A 27,392-nucleotide genomic window follows, 5' to 3' on the forward strand; every position below is an offset into this window, starting at 1 on the left:
TCGGACACGACTGAAGCGACTTAGCAGCAGCAGCAGCAGCCGCCGCCGAGTTACGTTGGTAATCTTTAAGGAATCTGAAAACCCTTTTCTAGGCATTTGAAAGAGAAGAAGATGTTTTTAATGTAGTTGATATGAGAATCCCCTCTAGGGGATCCCCATGTTTAATAAGAAGATTCTTCAATTTCCCAAAACCTGTAATTGGAGGAGGTGATGGAGGGGGGTGAGTTGGAATGCAGTGCTGCTAGTGGAATCATAAGACCCTTCTCATTATTCTCCCTGTAGGGGGAAAAAAAATCTGAACACTGTATTGGTTACAAAGAATTTTAGTTGACAGTTTTTTTTTTTCAATATGGGAGATTGAAATCAATTTATGATAGATTCTATCTGTTGATAGTTGAAGCAAGTACATAAAATACATGCGCAGTCAGAGTTTGGAATAATGAGGTGCTAGGAGAGACCTGAGATCCTTTCGTTTACAAAAACAAAGCTTTAAGAATGTGGTTCAAAGTCCCTGAGACAGTTCCATGATGATCCCTGTATACATACAAAGTTGAATTGTGTGATTATGAACAGCCTCGCCCTGGCAAGTACAAAGTGTGGTGTGACCTCCTGGCTTAGGTGTTAAAAGAATCAGGTACTAGATACAAAAGTGAAACCTGTAAGGCCACTGTTGGTGTTCTGAGATGTCATGGCAATGCATACATTGAAATGTGTGCAGAAATCACTTCTTTTGTTAGACAAATGAATATTACCTTTAATCTTGTTCCTTCAGTTGTTTCTTTTTCCTTTTTTTGCTTATTTGAGCTGGTAGGTAAATAATAATTATGCACATTGAGAATTCCCTGGTAGTCCAGTGGTTAGGACTCTGTGCTTCCACTGAAGGGGGCACAGGTTCAATTCCTGGTTGAGAATTAATATCCTGCATGCCACATGGCATGGCCAAATACATATATGTACATTATCTCTTCTGTTTGTTTTATCTCTTCCCTTTATACCCTGTATTTCAGTATTATCATTTCTATTTTATGGATAAAATTGAGACCCGTGAAATGCTGATTTCACTTGGCTAATAAGTGATTGCCTTGCTGTTGTTCAGTCGTTAAGTCATGTCCGACTCCTGCAACCCCATGGACTGCGGTGTACCAGGCTTCCTTGTCCTTCACTATCTCCTGGAGTTTGCTCAAACTATGTCCATTGAGACAATGATGCCATCCAACCATCTCATCCTCTGTTGCCCCCTTCTCCTTTTGCCTTCAGTCTTTCCCAGCATCAGGGTCTTTCCAATAAGTTGGCTCTTCGCATCAGGTGGCCTAAGTATTGGAGCTTCAGTTTCAGTATCGGTCCTTCCAATGAATATTCAGGGTTGATTTCCTTTAGGTTTTGTCTCCTTGCTGTCCAAGGGACTCTCAAGAGTCTTCTCCAGCACCACAGTTTGAAAGCACCTTCACCTTGAATCCTTCTCAACCCCAACTCCAATAGAATCCAACCTCTTTTATCTATTTATAGATAATTAGATACCTGAAAACATTTAGCAATATAAATTCAGTTCAGTTCAGTCGCTCAGTCATGTCCGACTCTTTGCAACCCTATGAATCCCAGCACGCCAGGCCTCCCTGTCCATCACCAACTCCCGGAGTTCACTCAGACTCATGTCCATCGAGTCAGTGATGCCATCCAGGCATCTCATCCTCTGTCATCCCCTTCTCCTCCTGCCCCCAATCCCTCCCAGCATCAGAGTCTTTTCCAATGACTCAACTCTTCGCATGAGGTGGCCAAAGTACTGGAGTTTCAGCTTTAGCATCATTCCCTCCAAAGAATCCTGAAAGATGATGCTGTGAATGTGCTGCACTCAATATGCCAGCAAATTTGGAAAACTCAGCAGTGGCCACAGGACTGGAAAAGGTCAGTTTTCATTCCAATCCCAAAGAAAGGCAATGCCAAAGAATGCTCAAACTACCACACAATTGCACTCATTTCATATGCTAGTAATGTAATACTCAAAATTCTCCAAGCAAGGCTTCAGCAATACATGAACCATGAACTTCCAGATGTTCAAGCTGGTTTTAGGAAAGGCAGAGGAACCAGAGATCAAATTGCCAACATCCGCTGGATCATGGAAAAAGCAAGAGAGTTCCAGAAAAACATCTATTTCTGCTTTATTGACTATACCAAAGCCTTTGACTGTGTGGATCACAGTAAAGTGTGGAAAATTCTTAAAGAGATGGGAATACCAGACCACCTGATCTGCCTCTTGAGAAACCTATATACAGGTCAGGAAGCAACAGTTAGAACTGGACATGGAACAACAGACTGGTTCCAAATAGGAAAAGGAGTACATCAAGGCTGTATATTGTCACCCTGCTTATTGAACTTATATGCAGAGTACATCATGAGAAATGCTGGGCTGGAGGAAGCACAAGCTGGAATCAAGATTGCTGGCAGAAATATCAATAACCTCAGATATGCAGATGACACCACCCTTATGGCAGAAAGTGAAGAGGAACTAAAAAGCCTCTTGATGAAAGAGAAAGAGGACAGCGAAAAAGTTGGCTTAAAGCTCAACATTCAGAAAACTAAAATCATGGCATCTGGTCCCATCATTTCATGGGAAATAGATGGGGAAACAGTGGAAACAGTGTCAGACTTTATTTTGGGGGGCTCCAAAATCACTGTAGATGGTGACTGCAGCCATGAAATTAAAAGACACTTACTCCTTGGAAGAAAAGTTATGACCAACCTAGATAACATATTGAAAAGCAGAGACATTACTTTGCCAACAAAGGTCCGTTTAGTCAAGGCTATGGTTTTTCCTGTGGTCATGTATGGACATGAGAATTGGACTGTGAAGAAAGCTGAGCACCGAAGAATTGATGCTTTTGAACTGTGGTGTTGGAGAAGACTCTTGAGAGTTCCTTGGACTGCAAGGAGATCCAACCAGTCCATTCTGAAGGAGATGAGCCCTGGGATTTCTTTGGAAGGAATGATGCTAAAGCAATATAAATTATATAAGGTCAATTTATTGATCATTGAAACTTGGGAGGACCAAAAGTGAGCCTTTGGTTTTAGCTCTTTGACCAAATCACCCTTGATTTTTTTTTTTTAACAAAAATAGAAATACAAAAAGGGTAACTGAACATTTCAGTTTGAGTTCACTTGGATGTTTTGTGATATTTTAAATATTTTCATGATTTTGGTAAAGCCATGGTTCATGAGGATTTTCTTCAGCTCATTTTCCCTTTTTAGTATGAGTCAGTGTTAATTTTACAAACATAGACACCCTATTGTTCTAGGAAAAATATCTCAGGAGAATAATTACCTTGCCCCTGTTGACAAATTGTTTAGCCTAAATAACAGTGCCATCTACTGAAAAGGACGAGTGAGTCACAGAAAAGTTTTCAGAGGGCTCATTTTGCCTGGAGATACAAGGACTGAAAATGAAAAACAAAACAAAAGCAGTAGAGGTGAGGTCAAACAAAGATTAAACCTAGAGGGAGACAGAACTTCAGGGTACAATAAACTCCCCCCATTGATGAGGAACTTTGCAAGCCTTGATGTGATATAAATTAAAACAGAACAACACTTTAGTCACGTTAAGAATTTCAAGACACTATGATTGAAGTCATAATTATAATACAAGTGAAATTCTGCAGTTAATTGAAGGGGGTGTGAGAAATGGTACAAACAGGTCAACGAGAATAAGTTCTTGCTGTTCTTAAGCCTCCTCAAAAATATTCTGATGAAAGTTTGGTGATAGATGATATTAAGACATCAAGATTAAGAAAGAAACATTAATTGCTGCTTCTCAACAATACTTGAATTTTACTGATGTGTTCTGCAGTTAAACAGGCAAATTCACTTTCAAAGGACTGCCTTTAAAATAAACTTCTTAAATGTTATGTTATTACTTCCCATAATATTTGTAATTGCTAGTTGTCTCTTTTCTAACCCTGTCTCAGAGAAAGTTCAGCAATTACTTACTGGTGTTCTGAGAATGAATGGATGCTATGATTATAATGAATGGTTTGTCCTAGAATGCTTTTGAATCAAAGTAGAATGTGGCCCTTTTATTACCATTAAAAAGAGAGAATGTAGAATGTAGGCCTGTTGAATATATTTTGATGATGTTAAATGGATCATTGCATTTGTCCTTATTTTAATGTATTTCCCTACTGAAGTTTTATGTTTTCCTTTTATGATATTATACAATGCCAAATGTCTAAAGGGAAACTGAAAATTTAGAACCTCCTGAACTACACATTCTTTCTATGCACATCTTTTAATTTTTTTAGTTTTTTTCAATTTAAGTTTCTCTCATATATAGCATATTATTGAATTTAGCACTGTTAGCTAGTGTGAAAACATTTGTTTTTGAGTAGATGAATTCAACCCATTTATACTTCTTGCTATGTTTCTGTTTCTATCTGCCATATCTTTTTGGAATTAAGGAAGTTTTTATTATTTTCTATAATTAGTTTCTTATATATTTAGTCTCCTTGGCCTCTTTTTCATTTAGCTATACTTCATTGGTTCCCAGCTATGAAATTAGTTTTAGCTAGTTAATACCTTCTTTTCCATCTCTTCCCTTTTCTCTTAGTGTCACTTTTGAATCAGTCATTTTTCTTTTATTTAATGCTTTATATAATCCAAAAGTTTATTTTACTTTTTGTGTTCTCTTCCATCTCTTTCCATTTTAGGTGAGATGATCTGTATTTTCAGCAGGTATTGGCCATTGCATATTACATTATTAGCCTTATAACCAACCAGTGGTCTTAAGTACAGGTAATACTCAATTCTCACTGTCACTTTTGAAGTCACTCTCTCTCCAGTCCTTCGGGATGCCTAAAGATAATTCTCTGGAACTTTACTAGCTGAAGTCTCATGGCAAAAATATTTGCTGAGTTCTTACATGTTCAAAAGATTGTCTCTGGCCCTGGCCTTAACATTTAAATATTTATTGACTGGGTACAAAATTCTTAGCTAAGATTTTCTTTACTAAAGTTTAATAACTAGTCATTTCCATTGTCTTCTGATATTAAGTATATACTTTGATAAAATCTGATAATAGTTTATCTTTCTCTTATATGTGACTAAATTTTTGCCTGAATATTTCTCTTTTTCCTTATAATCTAATACTTACACTAAAATTTAAGAGAAGAAAATTGAAAATTTAATGAAGATTTAGGGGCACCTCATATTCATTGCAGCACTTTTCTCCATAGTCAAGACACAGAAAAGATCTAAGTATCCATGGACCAGTGACTGTATAAAGAAAATGTGGTGTATATATACAATGAAATAGTATTCCTTGAAAAAAGATAATCCTACCATTTGCAACCACAGAGATGGACCTTGAGGACATTATGCTAAGAGAAATCAGGGAAAGACAAATACTATATGATCTCACTTACATGTAGAATCTAAAGAAAGCTAAAGTCATGGCAACAGATGATAGAATGGTGGATGTCAGGGAATGGGGAGAGGGGAATGAGGAGATGTTGATCCAAGGGTACAAACTTTGTGTTACAGGATAAATAATTTGGGGTTATCTAATGTATAGCATGGTGACTATAGTTGAATGTTGCTCAAATGTTGCTAAGAGTAGATCCAAAACATTCTCAGCATTAAAAAAAAAAAGGTGATGATACATGGGTGATCACATCATCACCTTGTATACCTTAAACTTACAGTGTCAGTTTTATGTCAATAGAGCTGAAAAAATAGTTTTTGAGTAACATGTAAGTTACTTTTTAAAAATCTAGTTTGTGGGCAGGCATTTCTTCTGTACCTTGACTGTCTATACATTAGTTTGTTCTTTTTTTTTTTCCACATCTTAATTTTGTATGGAGTTTTAACCAGGATCCATTTTTTGTTTGGTATTTTGAAATCAAATTCCTTTTCCTGTTCTTTAACAGAACAATTCAGGCCAGGACAGCTTTCCTTACACCATCATTCTCGTGTTTGTTCTTTTACTGTTTTCATGAATTAACAATAAATCCTGCTTCATATATTCTGGGATCTGGCTCCTCTGTTCCTCTCCTTAAATTTTATTTGAAAAACTTCTCTTTTCTTTTCTCCCATTGGTCCTGTCCTCCTTAACTTGGATTATACTACCAGTAATTTCTTCTTAGTGATGGGTTTTATTCTGGTAGAAAATTTGTTTAAGCAGTCAACGGGGCTCACAACACAGTAACCCCTTCATTTATTATCTCAGTCCTTTTACACTCGGTCATAAACTTAAGGATATTGAAATATGAAAAGATGTATAACATTTATAATCTTATTTCTTTTCTGTATATCTAATCTTTTATTCTGTATCAGTAATGTGAAAGAGTTCTAAATCCCACCTTATTAACAGCTCTTCTAAGACACTTCATATTCAATGTAGGCATCTGTGTTTGAAATTCGTAATTTTTAAAAGGTCTTAGAAATATTTGCATTAAGTAGCTGTACGGCCCTTGTTTCAATCATGTGTTGAGGATCAAAAATTTTGATAATTGTTATTGTATGCTTGAGAGTGAATGTGTGATGAAGTTAGATTAAAGAGTAAGATAAAATTACCTCAAGTACACTTTAATGTTATCTCCTAAGGAATCCTTTCCAAAATTGCCACCCAAAATCTTAAGTCATAAAATGGATGTTTAAAGGCAAAAGTAAATAAATCGGTAGTGAGTATGAAGGGACCAGATGAATAGTGTGTAGTTCAGAGGGTAGTTCTGGATTTTATATTTGAACTGAAACTTCTCCTATCCCCAGTGTTCTTGGGAAGGAAGTAAGAGCAATGTTTTAGTAGTTTATAACAAATAATATTCATTTATTACAATCAATTGTTACTGTCATTTTTGTCTTTATTGTTTTTTGGTTGTTTTTTTATGCATTTATTCACAGGTATTTCTAAATGGGCTTAGGAGATTCATATGCTTCATTTCCAGAACATTTCTGCAGAAATTCAAGTAAGGAAATTGCCTTATTACTTTAAAAAAAACTTTTAATATAACTTATTTTGTGAAGAGTCTGTTCACAAAAGAGACTTTTGAGTTGTAAGAGTTCTTAATGCACTCTGGATACAAGGCCTGTTTGAGATGTGTGTTTCAAATGTTACTTTTTTGTTTAGTGCATTTATTGTCTGTCTATATTTGTCTTAATCAAGACAGTTGAGATCTTTTTGTTTTATTTTTAAGAAGCTTTATAGTTTTAGCTTTTACCTCTATGTCTATATTTTGTTTTGAATTCATTTTTCCATGTGAGTAGAAATTGAGGCTTGTATTTTCCTTGAAGGATATTCAGTTGTTGCTTTGTCATTTGTTGAAGATTGTTTTCCTGGTTGAATTCTGTTGACAATTCTGTCAAAATCAGTTAATCTATATATGTGTATATTTCTGGACTTGATGTTATATTGATCAAAGTATATTACCTCAGATAAGGACACACTGCCTCGACTGCTGAAACTTTACAGTAACTCTTGAAATCAAATCATGTAAGTCTGACAACTTTGTTCTTTTCAAAATTGTTTTGTCTATGCCAGCTCCTTTGCATTTCCATATTTCTTTTCTTTTTTTTTTTTTACTTTATTTTACTTTACAATACTGTATTGGTTTTGCCATACATCAACATGAATCTGCCACAGGTGTACATGAGTTCCCAATCCTGAACCCCCCTCCCACCTCCCTGCCCACTGAGATTTTAATTATGCTGCATGTATAGATCAATTCAGAGAAAGAAGAAATCTTAGCAATACTGAGTATTCAAATATGTAAACTTGGCAGAGATTACATTTATTTCGCTTTTCTTTATTTTGGCAGTAGAGAGGAGTTGTATATCTTTTGTTACATATATTTACATTTTATGCCCTTTTAAATAGATTGGTTATTTCACTTCCCAAGTTTTTCTTCCATATGGAAATGGATGCTTCTATATAAATTTTGAATCTTACATACTCAGTTCAGTTCAGTTCAGTCGCTCAGTCGTGTCCGACTCTTTGCAACCCCATGAATTGCAGCACGCCAGGCCTCCCTGTCCATCACCAACTCCCGGAGTTCACCCAAACCCACGTCCATCGAGTCAGTGATGCCATCCAGCCATCTCATCCTCTGTTGTCCCCTTTTCCTCCTGCCCCCAATCCCTCCCAGCATCAGAGTCTTTTCCAATGAGTCAACTCTTTGCATGAGGTGGGTAAAATCTACATTTTAATTCTCATAGGATTATTTAGACTTCTTAGGCTATTTTATGGAGATAAGGTTGTTGGTGACATTTTTGCTTATTATTTGACAAATGGTATGGCCTTTATTTCATTTGCTTGTCCTATTACACTTACTATAACTTCCGGAATAATTTTTAATGAAACTGGTAAGAGCAGATGTTCTTGTTCTTTTCCCAAGTTTAGTAAAAAGGTGTTCAGTGTAGCATGATTAAGTAAGAGGTTTGTTGTAAATACTTCATATGTGCCCTTTATCAGATTGAGATAATTTAAAAAATTTTAAAGAATCATGTTTCCTCTTCTAGGAGTGGGAAAAAAAAGTAGCTATTTGTAAGAGTTGGAAGGGGACCCTTTATGATGTGTAAGAATGGAAAGGCTACCCACTCCAGTATTCTGGCCTGGAGAATTCAGTCCATGGGGTCACAAAGAGTTAGACAAGACTGAGTGACTTTCATGGACTTCCCTTGTGGCTCAGCTGGTAAAAAAAATCCACCTGCAATGTGGGAGATCTGAGCTCGATCCCTGGGTTGGGAAGATCCCCCGGAGAAGGGAAAGGCTACCCACTCCAATATACTGGCCTGGAGAATTCCATGGACTGTATAGTCCATGGGGTCGCAAGGAGTCAGACATGACTGAATGACTTTCACTCACTCACTCACTCAGAGAATCTAACAGAGATGAAAAATCTAGCTACAACACCATTAATTGCTAGGTCTAAGATATGTATTTTTCAGTACATCTGTTTAATAAAGAAATACTAATAAGACCTTCTGTACTTCACAGTAGGTATTCCCTAAACAAACCCATTATATAGCCATATTTGTTGTTCAGTCACTCAGTCATGTCTGACTCTGCATGGACTGCAGCATACCAGGATTCCCTGTCCTTCACCATCTCCCGGAGCTTGCTCAAACTCGTGTCCATTGAGTCAGTGATGCCATTCAACCATCTCATCCTCCTGTTGTCCCCTTCTCCTGCCTTCAATCTTTCCCAGCATCAGGATCTTTTCCAATGAGTCAGCTCTTCACATCAGGTGGCCAAAGTATTGGAGCTTCAGCTTTAGTATCAGTCCTTCCAATGAATATTCAGGACTGATTTCCTTTAGAATTGACTGGTTTGATCTCCTTGCAGTCCAAGGGATTCTCAAGAGTCTTCTGCAATACCACAGTTCAAAAGCATCAATTCTTTGGTTCTAAGCTTTCTTTATGGTCCAGCTCTCACATGCATACATGACTACTGGAAAAACCATAGCTTTGACTAGATGGACCTTTGTTGGCAAAGTAATGTCTCTGCTTTTTAATATGCCATCTAGGTTTGTCATAGCTTTTCTTCCAAGGAGCAAGCGTATTTTATTTTCATGGCTGCAGTCACCATCTGCAGTGATTTTGGAGTCCAAGTAAATAAATTCTGTCACTGTTTCCATTGCTTCCCCATCTATTTGCCATGAAGTGATGGGGCCAGATGCCATGATCTTAGTTTTTTGAATTTTGAGTTTTAAGCCAGCTTTTTCATTCTCCTCTTACACCTTCATCACTTTCTGCTATAAGGGTGGTGTCATCTGCATATCTGAGGTTGTTAATATTTCTCCCAGCAATCTGGATTCCAGCTTGTGCTTCATCCAGCCCAGTGTTTCTTATGATGTACTCTGCATATAAGTTAAATGAGCAGGGTGACAGTATACAGCCTTGATGTACTCCTTTCCTAATTTGGAATCAGTCCTTTGTTCCATGTCCAGTTCTAACCTGTATCCAGGTTTTGCAGGAGGTGGGTAAGGTGGTCTGGTATTCCCATCTCTTGAAGAATTTTCCACAGTTTGTTGTGATCCACACAGTCAGCTTTCACGTAGTCAATGAAACAGAAGTAGATGTTCTTCTGGAATTATCTTGCTTTTTCTATGATCCAACAGACGTTGGCAATTTGATGTCTGATTCCTCTGCCTTTTCTAAATCCAGCTTATACATCTGGAAGTTCTCAGTTCCTGTACTGTTGAAGCCTAGCTTGGAGAATTTTGAACATTACTTTGCTAGTTTGTAAAATGAGTGAAATTGTGTGGCCACATAGATACAAGCAAATAAATACACATTTTTTTTCTCCTGAAGGTGATATTTTTAAAAAGCAATTATAAGTATTCTGTACTTGTAATGATGATAAATCCTTATAAAATATGAATTAAATAAAGACAGCTTAAGTAGAAATATTTCTCCACTGAAATCTTATCCTGCAAATAGATTAATGCAATATCTTTTAAAAATTAGCTTCAAAATTATAATTGTAGCTTATTTAATATTATCCATTTGCTTTCTTCATACCCAAGGCTAGTAAGATCCATATTATGATACAATGTGAATATTTAGTAGTCACTGTTATTTAACTAACATTAATTACTGTAAATTTGTGAATATTTAATATTTAAGTAGATAAACTAGCCTCATGAGGTAAAATATATTTTCTACATGTCTTCATATGTTTCAAAATTAAGAACTCTAGACAATTTATAAGTAAAATCATAATAGGTCCCCTCAGTGGGTAAATAGTAGTCAAATTCTGCATTTTTTACTACATATATCTTCAAATAAGAAGTTTGGAAAGTCACATTTAATACACAGGAGACAAGGCTAATGTGACAGCTTTGGGAGAAAGAAAAATTAAATTCATCCTATCAACAAAATCAAGCACAACCCTTTATTTAGCTTTTATCCAGAGCTACTGTTGCAAATAGGCATCTCATAGCAGCCAATAATTTATACTTGGATAAATGAAGGTAATATATTGAGAGAAAAATTGCTTTCAGTTTTCCAAACCACACTTAATTCTTCTTTTAGACAGATGCTGAGCTCAAGTGGGAACCAAACTTATAGAAGAAACATATCCTAAGAGCAAAATCAAACCCCAAGACTGTCGTAAAATCAAAATCAAGTGAGTGGTTATCTAAGGTACCTCTAGAAGGTAAAATAATCAAAGAGGAGCAAATTTTAAACAATTTAATGAGAAGAAATTTAAGCGAACCAAAGGGCTGGAAAATGATTATTAGTAGTAATTTATTCTAAACATACTTAAGCATGTCTAATTTGGCTTATCCCAATTTGGACAATCCAGGTACCTCAACTAGGCTCTAATTAGAAAAAAAAATATATATATATATATATATATACATTTTGACTTTATTTTTAGTGTAATTATTCATTTAATCCCTTTATTTAACAAATGTCTGTTGAGTGTTGATTACATTCCTGGTGCTTTATTTAGTGCCACTGAAATCATCAGGAGAACAACATGGCCGAGCTTATGCCTATCACACCAGTTTCCATAATACCAAGGCCTAAGTGTTGGCCTCAGAACAGCTTGTAATTGCACTGAGGCCTGGCAGTGTGTGCCTGGACATCTTTTCCTTTGGTTTATTTGCATGATTAGCAAGGCCACTTGGCTGAAGTTGAGGAAGAGAAGGGAGAGGAGTAGAATATAATATCAGGGGAGTCTCAGAGGACCGGAGCCTGTAGAATCTTGTAGATGAGGGTAAGCTTTTTGTTCTAAGAGAAATGACAGGACTGGGAAGAACTGGTTTGGCAAGTGGGGGAGATGGGGAATTCAATTTTTAACCTAACAGGTTTGACATGTCTATTAGACATTCACATCCAGATGTCAAGTGGGCAGTTAAATAACTGACATTCCAAGGATATATGAATTGCAAAGTGAGTCTGAGTCTGTTTGAGATGACCTAGCACAGAGACAGAAGTAATCAAAAGACGCAACACTAAGACACTCCATCACTAGAGGATGGGAAGCTAAGGAAGCATTGGTAAAAGAGAGGAAAAGTCGGCAGAGGGTAGGAGGAGAACCCAGAGTGAGATGTGTCCTTGAAGTGGGGGAAAAATGAGACAAAAACAGTGTTAAATGCTGCCAGTAATCTACTGATTAAAGAATTGAGAATTGACTGATAAAGTTGTTACTACTGAGGTTGTTTGTGACCTTGTCAAAAATAAGTTATTGTTATAGCATCCCCCAATCCTCTGTGGCATGAAAGCAAGAAAGAATTAGAGGAAACGAAGTATAAACAGTGAGTATAGACAATTTTGGGAGGATTTATATTGTAAAGAAAGCAGAAAAATTAAGCCACTAGTTACGTGATATTATAGCACATTCTGCTGCAATTAGAATTATCTCATAGGTTAGAAAGGAATAGTATGGAGTTAAGAGAACTGCAGAAAAAAAATTATTTTTTTTTTTTGCATTTGGGGAAGTATTGCCTTAACCAGGACCACAGCAAATTCATTCATACCAGTGAGAGAAGTCGAATTACATGGGTATCAATTTGAAAATAAAGGTTGCCAAGAATCATGAAAGTAGTTTTTAGAATAGAAGTGAGCCAGCAACTATGTGTTAAATATGAGGGAAGGGGCCATGGTACATAAATGCCTGCATCAAGGAGGGAATAATAGTGAGTGATATGTCAATGATATTTACCTTTAGATTTGAAATTTCCAGAGATAGAGAGTAATAGTACAGTTGCCTGAAAGTGGCAATAAGAAAGAGGAAAGACACTGACCTTACTTTGAGGCTACATGGAGCATAGTGTCCTCAGAGGAGTGGGTGCTCTCAGAAGAACATTCAGGAAAGATGGGATTTTCCAGAGAACAGAGTGAAAAGATGTTGAGTGTTGGAGAGGGGCAATGATGATGTAAACTTAGAGAATGCCCAGAATATATGAGATGAGTTCCTGGTGATGGGTAATAAGTGAGACACCTTGGGTTTCTTCTTACTGATTCTTCGTTGAATATATTGAGAGTGTCTAGTGATGACCTTCCTGGTAGTTTTGGTGATGAAGTTTATTTTCTGAAAAGGTGGTAGTTTTCCACACCCACTTCTTCTGAGACAGGTGTGTTCCAAATCAGGCTGTGGTGGGGTTGTGGGGAGTGAGGAGGCAGGGTGTGTTTCAGTTACATTTAGTTGCACTTGTCTCTGAAGAGACTTGAAACTGAAGTCTCAGTTTTCCTTTGATGTAAAAAATAGTGTTATTACTGGCATTAAATAATGTTTTTTCCCAATAAAGTGTTTAATACATAATCTGACATATGGCAGATATTAATTAGCTAGTGACTTTTAGATATATTACTTAGGTATCATTACAATTGCTACAAATGATTTTAAGGACTTGATATTTAGGGAGCTTTTTAGATTATTAAAATGTACGGATATGACTAAAATAGCATGTTCTAGAAAAGCAAATGGATGCAGTTTCTGATGATGTATGCAGCATTAAAAAATTTATTTATGGACTTATCTGCTTGTCAGAGTGCCTTTTTTAAGCTGTTCAAAAAGCATGTCTTTGATGTAACTGTAATAGGACTTATAACTAATTATAATTCTGCATACCACTGTAGTTAACTCGTGAATTAACAAGGTGTTGAGTCAACAAGTCCTATGGTGTCTGTTAAGTATTTCTGGCAACAGCATAGTCTTTAAACACCAGTACTTGATCATTTAGTTTACGTCTGCATATTTGATTACATTGACTTTATGGGTTTGCCTTGACCAATAGGCTATTAAAGACATTAATTTTTCTATCTTACTAATTCTGATCCAAGAAATACAACTTTTCAAAGGTGAGAAACTTATAGTCTGTTTATTCAGAAACCTTTTAAGTATGCAATGATATGCTCTCAACATGTACTTTAGATATCTCTCTCTCTAAGTCTTTTGGTCTGCCCATTCATTTGGTACTAAGTATTTGAAATAAGTTGAAAGTGTTCATTGCTTAGTGGTGTCCAACTCTTTGTGGCCCCATGGACTGTAGCCCGCCATGCTCCTCTATCCATGGAATTCTCCAGGCAAGAGTACTGGAGTGGGTAGCCATTGCCTTCTCCAGGGGATCTTTCCAACCCAGGGATCAAACCTAGGTCTCCTAAATTGCAGGCAGATTCTTTACCAAGTGACCCACCAGGGAAGCCCCTGACAAATAGTGACCTAAACTGAGTGTGAATAGAAATGATTGGATTGTTCTGCTTTCTTGAAATAATAACTTCTATAAATGCATAACACACTTTGCAAATCTTTTTGTGTTTCTTCCTGGAACAATTTATGATATTTGTCATATTTCTAGCCATGGTTGCTTAGTTGTGGAATCCTTAGAACTTAGGGACTTAGGATCCAAAATGATCTTAATTTTTTTAACAAAAGAAAAATATCACATGGATGCTCTTTATGAATATTATAAACCTAGACATAAAATGAACCATGTAGTCAAGGTGAATAATTATTATTGGCCTGAAAATATATTATGATTTCTTATGGTTACACTCTGTACACTTGGGTATCTACCAAGCATTTTGACCCACACTGTCTCTAATTCTTAAAGTCATCCACTGAGAAGTGTGCTATTACTCTGATATTATAGATCATAAAACTAAAGCTTGATGAATTCAAGTGATAGTGCTTAAAGTTTCACAGAGAGCTCAAGAATGAGGTTCTACACACATACACATGGTTTTGCCTGTGCTGCTTCTCTAGTCCTGTGTCTTTCCCTCATACTCTACACAAGACCATTCTCTATATAATATGGTATCATATGGCTTTGATTTTTTAATTAGGCAGCACATCATTGTTAAAATAATATTCAAACCTGAAATTGACAATCTGGTCAATGCCTTCAACCTTATCCTCTATAAACCCATTTGTCTTAGGCCTGGAAAAAGAGAGACAGAAAGGCCACATGCCATATATCTAAGTATTTCAAAGATGACCAGTCAAGTCATATAGTATATAAAATAAAATTTATGCTTTTATTTTATTCCAAAATGAAACTGTATTCATCAAAAATCAGAAGACGCAGTATAATTCGTAAGTGAATATAAAAATTTTAAATCAAAATCATTGAAAACTCAGTTTTAACTTAATTTTAAAAATGTATTATTGACTCTATAAAATATTTTGTACAGTATTGGCTCTTTGCACTTCTAGTATTTAGTGTCTGTCCACTTGACAATGTAAACCATGATGTGTCTATATCTACACATGTGAATGCAAACTTAAAAGTAATTTAAATTTTGTAATATTGCCAAATATTCCTCAGCTGTCATGTGCAACTTTGGAGAATTCCATGCTATTTCCTATGTACCTCTGGAACCATATGTTGGAACATTTAGAGGGGCAAAAGATGAGTATTTTTAAGAAGTCCTGGGAGATTCTGTTCCAACAGGAGGACCTTGTTTGTATTCATGCTGAGGGAAAGAATTTAACAAGTTAATTAATTTGTCTTTTCCTTAAATGCTCCTGTCACTCAAAATCCTCCCCCAATTCTGAAATAGTATTCATCTTTCACACGGGCAGTGATCCAACTCTTAAACCTTTATGGCATTTGGATGCAGTAATCCCTGGTGACACAGCAATAAAGAATCTGCCTGCAATGAAGGATATCTGGGTTTGATCTCTGGGTCAGGACAATTCCTTGGAGAATGAAATGACAACCTACTCCAGTATTCTTGCCGGGAGAATCCCATGTACAGAGGAGCCTGGTGGGCTACAGTCCATGGGGTTGCAGAGAGTCAGACATGGCTGAGTGACTAAACAACAACCAACAACCTTTTTACAATTTTACTTGAGTTTTTAAAAGAGCATCTGGGGAAGAGTTTCCCTGGAATCTGAACAGAGTTTGATAAGAGCAAATATTCAGGGTGTAGAAGTTATTCTGTGAGCATCAGACCCCACAGAATACAGCCACCCAGGGTGATATAACCACTTTATTTTTACATGTCTGTGACATGTGGGACCTAACTTGAGTCCCACATCCTCTTGCCCAGATCTCTGGGTGCTACTGTACTACTATAAACCTTCCCATAAAAGCATACTGGTACCTTTGTGTTTCCTTAAATGTTCTGATTTTAGGTTCCTCTGCTTATGAAATTCTATTTCTAATCTTCTAGCTTTAAAAGATTTCTTTTTTCCAAGGTCAGATACAAATACCAGTTTTTATATTTATTTAATTTTTTATGTTGTCTCTAGACATTTAAAGTTTTATTATTTTATATTGGAGTATAGTTGATTGACAATATTGTGTTAGTTTCAAGTGTACAGCAAACTGAATTAGTTATACATAGACTTGTATCTCAGAGAAGGCAATGGCACCCTACTCCAGTACTCTTGCCGGGAAAATACTATGGACGGAGGAGCCTGGTAGGCTGCAGTCCATGGGGTCGCTGAGTCGGATACGACTGAGCGACTTCACTTTCACTTTTCACTTTCATGCATTGAAGAAGGAAATAGCAACCCACTCCAGTGTTCTTGCCTGGAGAATCCCAGGGACAGGGGAGCCTGGTGGGCTGCCGTCCATGGGGTCACACAGAGTTGGACACGACTGAAGTGACAGCAGCAGCAGCAGACTTGCATCTGTTTCAAGTTCTTTTTCCCATTTAGGTTATTACAGAGTATTGAGCAGAATTTCCTGTGCTATACAGCAGGCCCTTGTTGGTTATCTATTTTAAATATAACAATGTGTACATATCCATCCCAAACTCCCAACCTATCCCTCTCTTCCACCCTCCCTGCTGGTAACTGTAAATTCCTTCTCTAAGTCTGTGAGGCTGTTTCTTAACACCAGTTTTTGATCTTCACCAGAAGTTACTGTTCTTTCTGAATTCTTGGGCCATTTATGCTCTACTTTGACTCAAGTTTGCCATAGGTCCTGGAGGAGTCCCAAGCAGCAGGATTTTAAGCCATCTTTAGTGAGAAGAGGTGTGTTTTTTTTTTTCTTGTTGTTGTTTGTTTTGTTTTATTTATATTTTGTCTCTTACAGTTGGGACATCCATTTAAGTTATTTAAAGTAAAAGAAGTCACAAATCCCTGGAGGTTATACCTTTTATTATAGTAACGAACTCATGCATATTACCCATTCCATCATGTGCTACACTGCCACACCTATTGGGGAGAGAACAATGACATTTCATCACTTCTTTGCTCTAATACCTATGTGTTTCTTATTGAATAATATCATCATCTCTCCATCCAGCACTCTTGGTCTTATATTCACAGTCAGATAATTTCTATTTGGTCTCAATGACTGGTAAAGATGGTAAAAAGGTAGAGAAGAACAGAGTTGAGTTCGGTCTGAGCCAATGAATCATCCAAGTCGCATGCTGTGCTTTGATGTCTCTTCAAAGAGGGTCTGGATACCTGAACAGAATGGCTAGGAAGGTTAATGATGAGAAATCAGAGAGGACATTTTACAAACATGTGTTCTGACAAGGCAGTTTCCGGTTACCATTAAAAGGTCAAAGCAGGGTACCAACTTGAACTTGATTTCAGGCCAGCAGCCCAAGTTGCAGTTCTTCTCAACTACACACTGATGGAACTCTGTAGTTGGAAGAAACAAAACCAAATCTCAAACAGAAATATGAAAACTCACTACACTGAAACTAGTATCACTTGTCAAGCTCTGGGCAAAATGGTAACTTTTAAGAAATCAATGCTTTTTTTTCCCCCTCTTAGTGTATTGATTTTAAATCTCAGTTAATGCAATAAGTTATCCTTCTAATTGTAATGATGTATACCTTATTCTAAGTTTTTCTTAGCTACATTTTCTTCCCAAGCAGCCTGAAGCAACCCTTGTAATTGGGCTTGCCAGGTAAAATGCAGGAGGTCCAGTTAAATTTCAGTTTCAAATAAATAATGCATACTTTTATAACATAAGTCTCAAATATTTCATGGGATATAGCTATACAACAATATGCATTGTTAATCCAAAATTTAAATTTTAGACTTTTTCCTTTTCTTTCTCTTCATACCTTTGTTAGTCAGGTTAATGTTTATTTTCTAGTTTTAGATGGGGAGCTAGAATAGTCTCTTTTCCCTCTAGTCTAGAAATTTGAAACAATGACTCTGTATTTGAACCACAGGAACAATTTCAGAAAAATGTGCATGGCCAAGAACCACCTAGGGATGAGATCCAGATATATTTTTAAAAGCTCCTAAGGTTGCAGTCATGCACAGCTATTACACCGAGAAACACTCACCGAATTTAATGGCATCTTCCTCCCCACTTATGACCTGATAGAAAAGAAACACAATATTCCCTAACTAAAGATAGGATTAAAGGTTAGTATTTCTAAGTGCCATGTGGGAACTGACCCAAATTGACAGCAGAAAGCCATTAGCCCCACCATAGAGCTGCCGAGCAGACAACCCACAAATTGCAGAACAATTATACCAAGGAAATTCTCTCACTGTTAAGAAAGTTCTAGGACCCACAACATATTTCCCAACCTGGGAGTCTAGCAAAGGGACTGAGAATCCCCAGGGAATTTGACTTCAGAGGCCAGGGGGATTTGATTACAGAACTTCCACAAGACTGGGAAAACTGAGGACTCTTAGAGGGCACAAATAAAACCTTGTGCACACTAGGAGCCAGGAGAAAGGAGCAGTGTCCCCACAAGAGACTGAGCCAGACTTGTCCGTGAGTGTCCAGGAGTCTCTGGTGGAGGTGTGGATCAACAGTGGCCTGCTACAGTGTCAGGGGAACTGAATACAACAGTGCCTGCACAAGTCCTTCTAAAGGAGGTCACCATTACCATCATTACCCCTACCATAGTTTGGCCTCAGGCTAAACAACAGGGAGGAAACACAGCCCCACCCATCAACAGAAAATTGGCTTAAAGATTTACTGAGAGGAGAAAATTTTGCCAAGAGCAAACACCCTCTTCAACAACACAAGAGAAGACTGTACACATAGACATCACCAGATGGTCAATACTGAAATCAGATTGATTATATTCTTTGCAGCCAAAGATGGAGAAGCTCTATACAGTTAGCAAAACCAAGACTGGGAGCTGACTGTGGCTCAGATCATGAACTCCTTATTGTAAGATTCAGACTTAAATTGAAGAAAGTAGGGAAAAACACTAGACCATTCAGGTATGACCTAAATCAAATCGTTTACAATTATACAGTGTAAGTGAGATATAGATTCAAGGGATTAGATCCGATAGAGTGCCTGAAAAACTATGGACGGAAATTCCTGACGTTGTAGACGAGGCAGTGATCAAGACCATCCTGAAGGAATAGAAATGCAAAAAGGCAAAATGGTTGTCTGAGGACACCTTACAAATAGCTGAGAAATGAAGAGAAGCTAATGGCAACCCACTCCAGTACTCTTGCCTGGAAAATCCCATGGACAGAGCAGCCTGGTAGGCTGCAGTCCATGGGGTTGCGAAGAGTCAGACACGACTGAGCAACTTCACTTTCACTTTTCACTTTCATGCGTTGGATAAGGAAATGGCAACCCACTCCAGTATTCTTGCCTGGAGAATCCCAGGGACGGGGAAGCCTTGTGGGCTGCCGTCTATGTGGTCTCACAGAGTCAGATACGAGTGAAGTGACTTAACAGCAGCAGCAGAAGAGAAGCTAAAGGCAAAGGAGAAAAAGAAAGATAGATCCATCTGAATGCAGATTTCCAAAGAATAGCAAGGAGAGATAAGAAAGCCATCAGTGATCAATGCAAAGAAATAGAGGAAAACAATACAATGGGAAAGACTAGAGATCTCTTCAAGAAAATTAGAGATACCAAGGGAACATTTCATGCAAAGATGGGTTCAATAAAGGACAGAAATGGTATGGACCTAATAGGAGCAAAAGATATTAAGAAGAGGTGGCAAGGATACACAGATGAACTGTGCAAAAAAGACGTTCATGACCCAGATAATCATGACAGTGTGATCACTCATCTAGAGCCAGACATCCTGGAGTGTGAAGTCAAGTGGGCCTTAGGAAGCATCACTACGAACAAAGCTAGTGGGAGTGAAGGAATTCCAGCAAATTTGGAAAACTCAGCAGTGGCCACAGGACTGAAAAAGGTCAGTTTTCATTACAATCCCAAAGAAAGACAATGCCAAAGAATGTTCAAACTACCGCCCAATTGCACTCATCTCACACACTAGCAATGTAATGCTCAAAACTCTCCAAGCCAGGCTTCAACAGTATGTAAACAGTGAACATCCAGATGTTCAAGTTGGATTTAGAAAAGGCAGAGGAACCAGAGTACAAATTGCCAACATCCATTGGGTCATAGAAAAAGCAAGAGAGCTCCAGAAAAAAACATCTATTTCTGCTTTATTGACTATGCTAAAGCCTTTGACTGTGTGGATCACAACAAACTGTGTAAAATTCTTCAAGAGATGTGACTACCAGCCCATCTTACCTGCCTCCCAAGAAATCTGTATGCAGGTCAAGAAGCAACATAACAGAGGATGAGATGGTTAAATGGCATCACTGACTCAATGGTTATGAATTTGAGCAAGCTCTTGGAGTTGGTGATGGACTGGGCAGCCTGGCGTGCTGAACTCCATGGGGTTGCAAATAATGGAACACGACTGAGCGACTGAACTGAACTGATTGTGTAGAGGAGCAAAGTTGGCCATCCTAAAATGTCTCCTTGGGGAACTAAAAACAGTCAAGGCCCCAAAGTCCCAAGCAATCTTTCTTTCTACCTTTAGCTGCCTAAAGACTTTATAGAAAGAGCCTATAATCAGAATAGAGCTATCAGGAGAGATTTCTTCAAAGACTTGAGCTAGATGTGGTGGACCAGCAAACATTTGTTTCCCGAACATTTGCTTTTCCATTTCCTTGTGAAGTGACTTCCCCCAGATTTTAGGTCTGAAATCACTCCCCCCAACATCCTCTTCTGTCTTTAGAGTGGTATTTAGGGTGAGGGTTTCAGCCAATTGGTGAGTTACTCAGTTCTCCTGCGTCTTTCCCATGTTATTAAACTTTTGTTTGATTTTTTTTTCTCCTTATTGATCTATCTTACATTAGTTTGGTTCCTAGACCAGACAGAATAATCGAGAAGGGTAGAAGGATATTTCTTTCTCTGGATCACAGAGATGTCTTGTCAGAATACAAATTGTTCCTTTCTAGTTTGTCTAAAACAGGATCTCAGGAGATAACAACAGCACAGGACATTTGCTTGTCTGTCCTTCCCTCTTACTAAGGCTGAATGGGGTGGGGATGGGGGAAGGGTGCAAGCAGGACTTAAGCATTGTAGTTACATAGAATCTTGCCAGTGGGCTTCTCCAGTTCACAAAGGAAGGCAGGATATTTAGAGACTGGCTTTCCCCAGGCAAAATTAATTTACCATTTCTTTTAGTACTATCAACGAAAAGCACTGTTTCATTTCAAGCATAATGTTGGTGTATAAATGAAAATGTTGCATTATAATCAAGTAACAGTAGTCCATTTTAATATATGTAAACCAAAGACTTGAGTTGAATCAGTAAATGATCTGGTGACTCTAAAAGCAAAGCCTTCCTACTAAGTTATATTTGTTCCAAGTATCCTGGAAGGTTATTGTATGAATTTTGTTTAGAAAAGCTGCCAGACACCATCTGGGACCTTTTTAGAAATGCAGAATCTTGGGAATTCCTTAGCAATCCAGTGGTTAGCACTCTGAGCTTCTACCATGGAGGGTCTGGGTTCTATCCCTGATCTGGGAACTAAGATTCTGTAAGTGACATCATGTGACAAAAAAAAATAATAATAATAATAATAAATAGAAATTCAGAATGTTCAAGTCCCAGCTAGGAATAAAAACCTGCATTTTAACAGTATCATTATGACCAACCTAGATAGTATATTCAAAAGCAGAGACATTACTTTGCCGACTAAGGTCCGTCTAGTCAAGGCTATGGTTTTTCCTGTGGTCATGTATGGATGTGAGAGTTGGACTGTGAAGAAGGCTGAGTGCCGAAGAATTGGTGCTTTTGAATTGTGGTGTTGGAGAAGACTCTTGAGAGTCCCTTGGACTGCAAGGAGATCCAACCAGTCCATTCTGAAGGAGATGAGCCCTGGGATTTCTTTGGAAGGAATGATGCGAAAGCTGAAGCTCCAGTACTTCGGCCACCTCATGCGAAGAGTTGACTCATTGGAAAAGACTCTGATGCTGGGAGAGGGCAGAAGGAGAAGGGGAAGACAGAGGATGAGATGGCTGGATGGCATCACGGACTCGATGTACGTGAGTCTGAATGAACTCTGGGAGATGGTGATGAACAGGGAGGCCTGGCATGCTGCGATTCACGGGGTCGCAAAGAGTCAGACACGACTGAGCGACTGAACTGAACTGAACTGAGGTGATTTGTACGTGAATTAAAGTCTGAAATACATTGATCTAGAACCCTGTGTGGGTCATGGCCCAGAGACCTCTACCATGGCAGTATTAAAGTGCAATATAGTAGGGAAATAATATGTACTTAAATAATTGGTGATTAACTAGTAACTTCTTATATTTTAAAGGGTCTTTAAAATGCTAGAATGTATTTTATCTGTAATTAATAAGTTTGCTTAAACTTACTTAGGTCAGGGTCAACATTGCCATTGACCAGTTCAGTATTCATACTTTTAAACTATATATTCTTTTCCCATGGTTGCATCATGAAATGTTGGGAAGCTACTCTTACATTCTTGATTAAAGTTCCAGACTAGCTATATGTAAAATGGTTGATGCCAATTCAACCAATCCCAAGGTTTGGGACATCATAAATTAATGCAAACTTTTGGAGGCTTATTTTTCCATATGGCACCAAAAGGCTTAAATTGGACGTGTGTGGCCAATGCAAGTTCATTATTTATACTAAACTTTATACTAATGAAAAACATAGGGTGTTTTCTCTCCCAGATGCTATAACCATTAGGTTATAGAATAGGGAATGTCGTTTAAAGACTGTCACTTCAGAGTCCATAATCAGTTAATATCATTGAGAGTTATGATGGTTTTACAGAAACAGAAGGAAAATTAAAAGTGTATATAATGAACTGGGAAGAGCTTTAACTGGTAAATTACAAAGGCAAAATAATATCAAGCATATGAAAAATATTAGTACTCAAATACCAACTAAAGGAAGAGTTCAGTTCAGTTCAGTTCAGTCACTCAGTCGTGTCCGACTCTTTGTGACCCCATGAACCACAGCACACCAGGCCTCCCTGTCCATCACCAACTCCTGGAGTCCACCCAAACCCATGAGTGGCAAATTAGTTATATATACTGTTTAGGTTTGTCATAGCTTTTCTTCAAAGGAGCAAGTGTCTTTTAATTGCTCTAATTTATGTTAAAAACAATATTTTACGTTATCTTCTAGGAGTTTGATCTTTCAGATCTTACATTTAGGTCTTTAATCCATTTTGAGTTAAATAGATACCTATAACTCTTTGTTTATTAAATGATTTCTTTTCAGACGATTGCACTAGGAAAAGGATACAACAAATATATTTGAAAGCTTATATATGTGCATATATGAAAGAAATATTCTTGGGTTTCCCTTGTGTCTCAGCTGGTAAAGAATCTGCCTGCAATGTGGGAGAGCTAGGTTTAATCCCTGGGTTGGGAAGATTCCCTGGAGAAGGGACTAGCTACCCACTCCAGTATTCTGGCCTGGAGAACTCCATGGACTGTGTAGTCCATCCGGTCACAAAGCATCAGACATAACTGAGCAACTTTCACTTTCACAGTACATGATGGGCCTCCCAGGTGGCCTAGTGGTAAGGAATCTGCCTGCCAGTGCAGGAGACATGGATTCAATCCCTGGGTTGGGAAGATCCCCTGGAGGAGGGCATGGCAACCCACTCTGGTATTCTTGCCCGGGAAAACTCATGGGCAGTGGAACCTGGTGGGCTATAGCCCATGGGGTCACAAAGAGTCTGACATGACTGAGTCACTGAGCACACATGCACACATACAGTACACTAGTTATATATTGCATCTTCCATGGCAGCTAAGTGTGGCTCTGTGATTTAGCTCTGGATAACTGAATATATATTAGAGTGGTATAAAAAATTCTGGGATGTTTCTTTACAGGGAGAATGCTTCTTTAGAGGAGGAATCCTTCATTTTTTCTTAATAGTTAGCCATAAGGCAGCTGTTATGTCTGGTGTTAGAGCAGCCATCTGATAACCACAAGGAAGTCACATAAAAGAATGGTAGCACATCACTACACACTGTACACATCACTTCTGTACCTGCTGTAAAATCTTCAGAATAACTGTCTAGGCTATCATTTAAAAGAAAAATAAGCTTCTATCTTATTTAACCTGTGGTTATTTGGATCCTTCAACATACACAGTGATGCCTGTGTTTACCTGATAGAGTGACCTTTTGGATTACCTGCACCTTTTTTGTTGTTGTTGAAGGGACAGAGGAAGCAGCATTTGACAACTCTAACTAGAAACTCTGTTCAATCTCTGGCAATTTATATGTCCTATTCCACAGTAGCTTCAGCTTGACCTCTTATTAGAAGTTACTGTTGTTATTTTTACCTCTTCTTAAGTCAACTGCCTCTCCTCTAGAAATGGGATTGGACAAATCCTGTCTGAACAGAGTAACAGAGCAAACAGCATTTTGTAATTTGCTGATAGAGCCTTTCTTCCAGCTTACAAAATAAGTCTCAGGAGTAGTGGGTAAAAACAGCTCTAGTTCAAGAGAGTGCTTTTTACAAGGCTTTCTAAACACCCAGCATTATTATTGTATGTAGTACCTACCTTGATATTAATTGATAGAAATGATTGAAAAAAAAGATAGCTAAGACTCATGAATAAGTGAAATAATACTGAATTGACTTTTGTAATATATAGAGATGTTACGTTATAATTTAACACTTAGATAATCTGTTGGAAACTATACTTCAGTCTATTAAATACTGGTCTTGAAAACTAATTGAAACTTTAGTTGCTCTGAAAATATGAAGAGATCTTTATGCTGTTTGAACTATATGTATTTAATGATGATTGATTTCATATTCTTATTTTCATGGTCTTCATTCATTTATTATATGTGATATTAGTCTGAAAATAAGGTCAATGTGAAATACTTTGTGTCATGAAATGAAATAATGAAGGTAGTGTCTGTTACATTAATGTTGAAATCTGAGTTAAATATATTCATTTAATTGAGGAAGCATTCATCATATTCCCAGTACCTGAAAATGGAGAACTTTTAACCATCCATACCTTTATTATACACTATAGTCCTTCAGAATATAAGATAGAACTAAGATGAGTGTGTTATTTTAGTTATCTGTTTCTAGAATGAGCTTGCTAAAGTAAGGAGAAAGACATTTCAATGATAAAATAATAAATATTTTTGAAAGGCATTCATTTTCAGCTCTGAGTCTTAGCTGTACATTTCTAAGTATAAATGTGATACCTATTAATCTTTCTTTGCAATAATGTAAGAATGAAAAATAAATACTAATGTTATTGGACATGGGTTAGCAAACACATATGGTTAATTGATTAGCTGCAAAATAAATTCTTATTTGTTTTACTGTATCCCTTACAAAAAATTAACAAGCAATTCATACTCTATATTGTTTTGTTCCCAAGGAGCCTTTTTAAGGTTGCTTTTAGATAACAGTCACAGACTCACAGCTGTTAGACAGTCTGTGGATCCCCAGGGACATGCTTATTGGCACATCCAGAAGTTTTGTTTGCTTTATATACATTTGATAAAAATCTCCTGTATTTTCCACCAACCCTCCTCTCGTAAAAAAGATGGGAAGAAGGTATATATATATATATACCACACACACACACACATATATATGACTATTTGAGACAAAGTGAATTTTTATTTAATAGTGTAGCTATTCTGCCAAAGATTTGAGAAGGAGATATAAACTTTGGCCCTTGCCTGTATACTTAGCTGGAATCCTTCAAATGAACCCAGGACTCAAGCATTGTACTCTCTAGGCCTATTGGCTGCAGCAGTTTTGGATGAAAATGTGAAAATGATACCCAACATGGTCTAATAGAATTAAGCTTAATCAGTTCAGAGATTCTCTACAAAACTCACAGCTTTATTTGGAAAACAAATTGTTGACTTGCGAGAGATGGCACATAAGAAAACTCTGATGGCCTTTACTGATTCTGTGTTCAAGTGAGAAGTAATGAGGTTTTATAATGATTTTAAAGTTTACAATATGTATTATAGAGTATTTCATATTTCTTATAGAATAATTAGCCTGTAGCACTATATATATGTTTATTTGTCATATGCACACATATGTGCCCATATATGTATATTATATATGTCAAATGACTCATATCCAGAATATATAAAGAGCTCCTATAAATCAGTAACAAAAGATTAGCAATGCAATTTAAAAATGGACAAAATTCTTATAACAGAAACAATGCAGATGATAAACAAATGTCTAATGAACACATGAAAAAGTGTTCAACATCATTAAGCCATCAGGGAACTAGAAATTAAAACTACAATGAAATACTACCACTCACCCTCTAGAATGGCTAAAATCAAAAAGATCCACAGCCCCAAACATTGGTGAGGATGTGGAACAAATGAACTCTCATGCATTGCTGATGGGAGTATAAAATGTAAAATGGAAAGATTTGTTTATAAACTGGCAATTTCATATGTAAAATTAAAAATAACTTCTTCCCTTTGACCCAGCCATTCATTTCCTCAGTATTTACATAAGATAGATGAAACTTTATCTTCATAGCAACTTTATTCATAATGGGCCCAAACTAGAATGACTAAGCAAATGGATGTAATAAATTGTAGTATATTTGTGCAATAGAAAACAGCTTGGTAATACCAAAAATGAATTACTGGTACAAGCAACGGTGTAGAAGAACCTCAAAAACATCCCATTAAGTGAAAGGATTCAGAGCAGATACTGCATGATTGTTTATATTAATATCAAAAAGAAACAAAACTCATCTGTAGCAAAAAGAAATCAGAACAATGGTTGCCTGTGAAGATGGGGATTGACTGCAGGGGATATGGGAACTTTGGGGGCATGATGGAGATGTGCCAAATTTGGTTTGGGTTCATGGTAGCTATATCTGTTAAAACTCACTAAAGTGTCCACTTAAGATTTGTCTATTTCACTGCATGTAGAATTTACCTAAGCAGTGATACTTTTAAAATTGTTGTTGTTGTTGTTCAGTAGCTAAGTCATGTCCAACTCTTTGCAACCACATGGACTATAGCACTCCAGGCCATCATGTTCCTCACTATCTCCTGGAGTTTACCCAAGTTCATTACATTGAATGGGTGATGCTATCCAACCATCTCATCCTCTGGTGCCCTCTTTTCCTTTTGCCTTCAATCTCAAAACCCAAAACTAGACATTTCAAACAACTGTAGTTGAATATGGAAAAGTTGGGCTTTGCTTTCTCTTATCATTGCACTTCAGCCATTTCA

Source organism: Oryx dammah, unplaced genomic scaffold (assembly GCF_014754425.2).
Source record: "Oryx dammah isolate SB20612 unplaced genomic scaffold, SCBI_Odam_1.1 HiC_scaffold_23, whole genome shotgun sequence".
Classification (NCBI taxonomy): Eukaryota; Metazoa; Chordata; class Mammalia; order Artiodactyla; family Bovidae; genus Oryx; species Oryx dammah.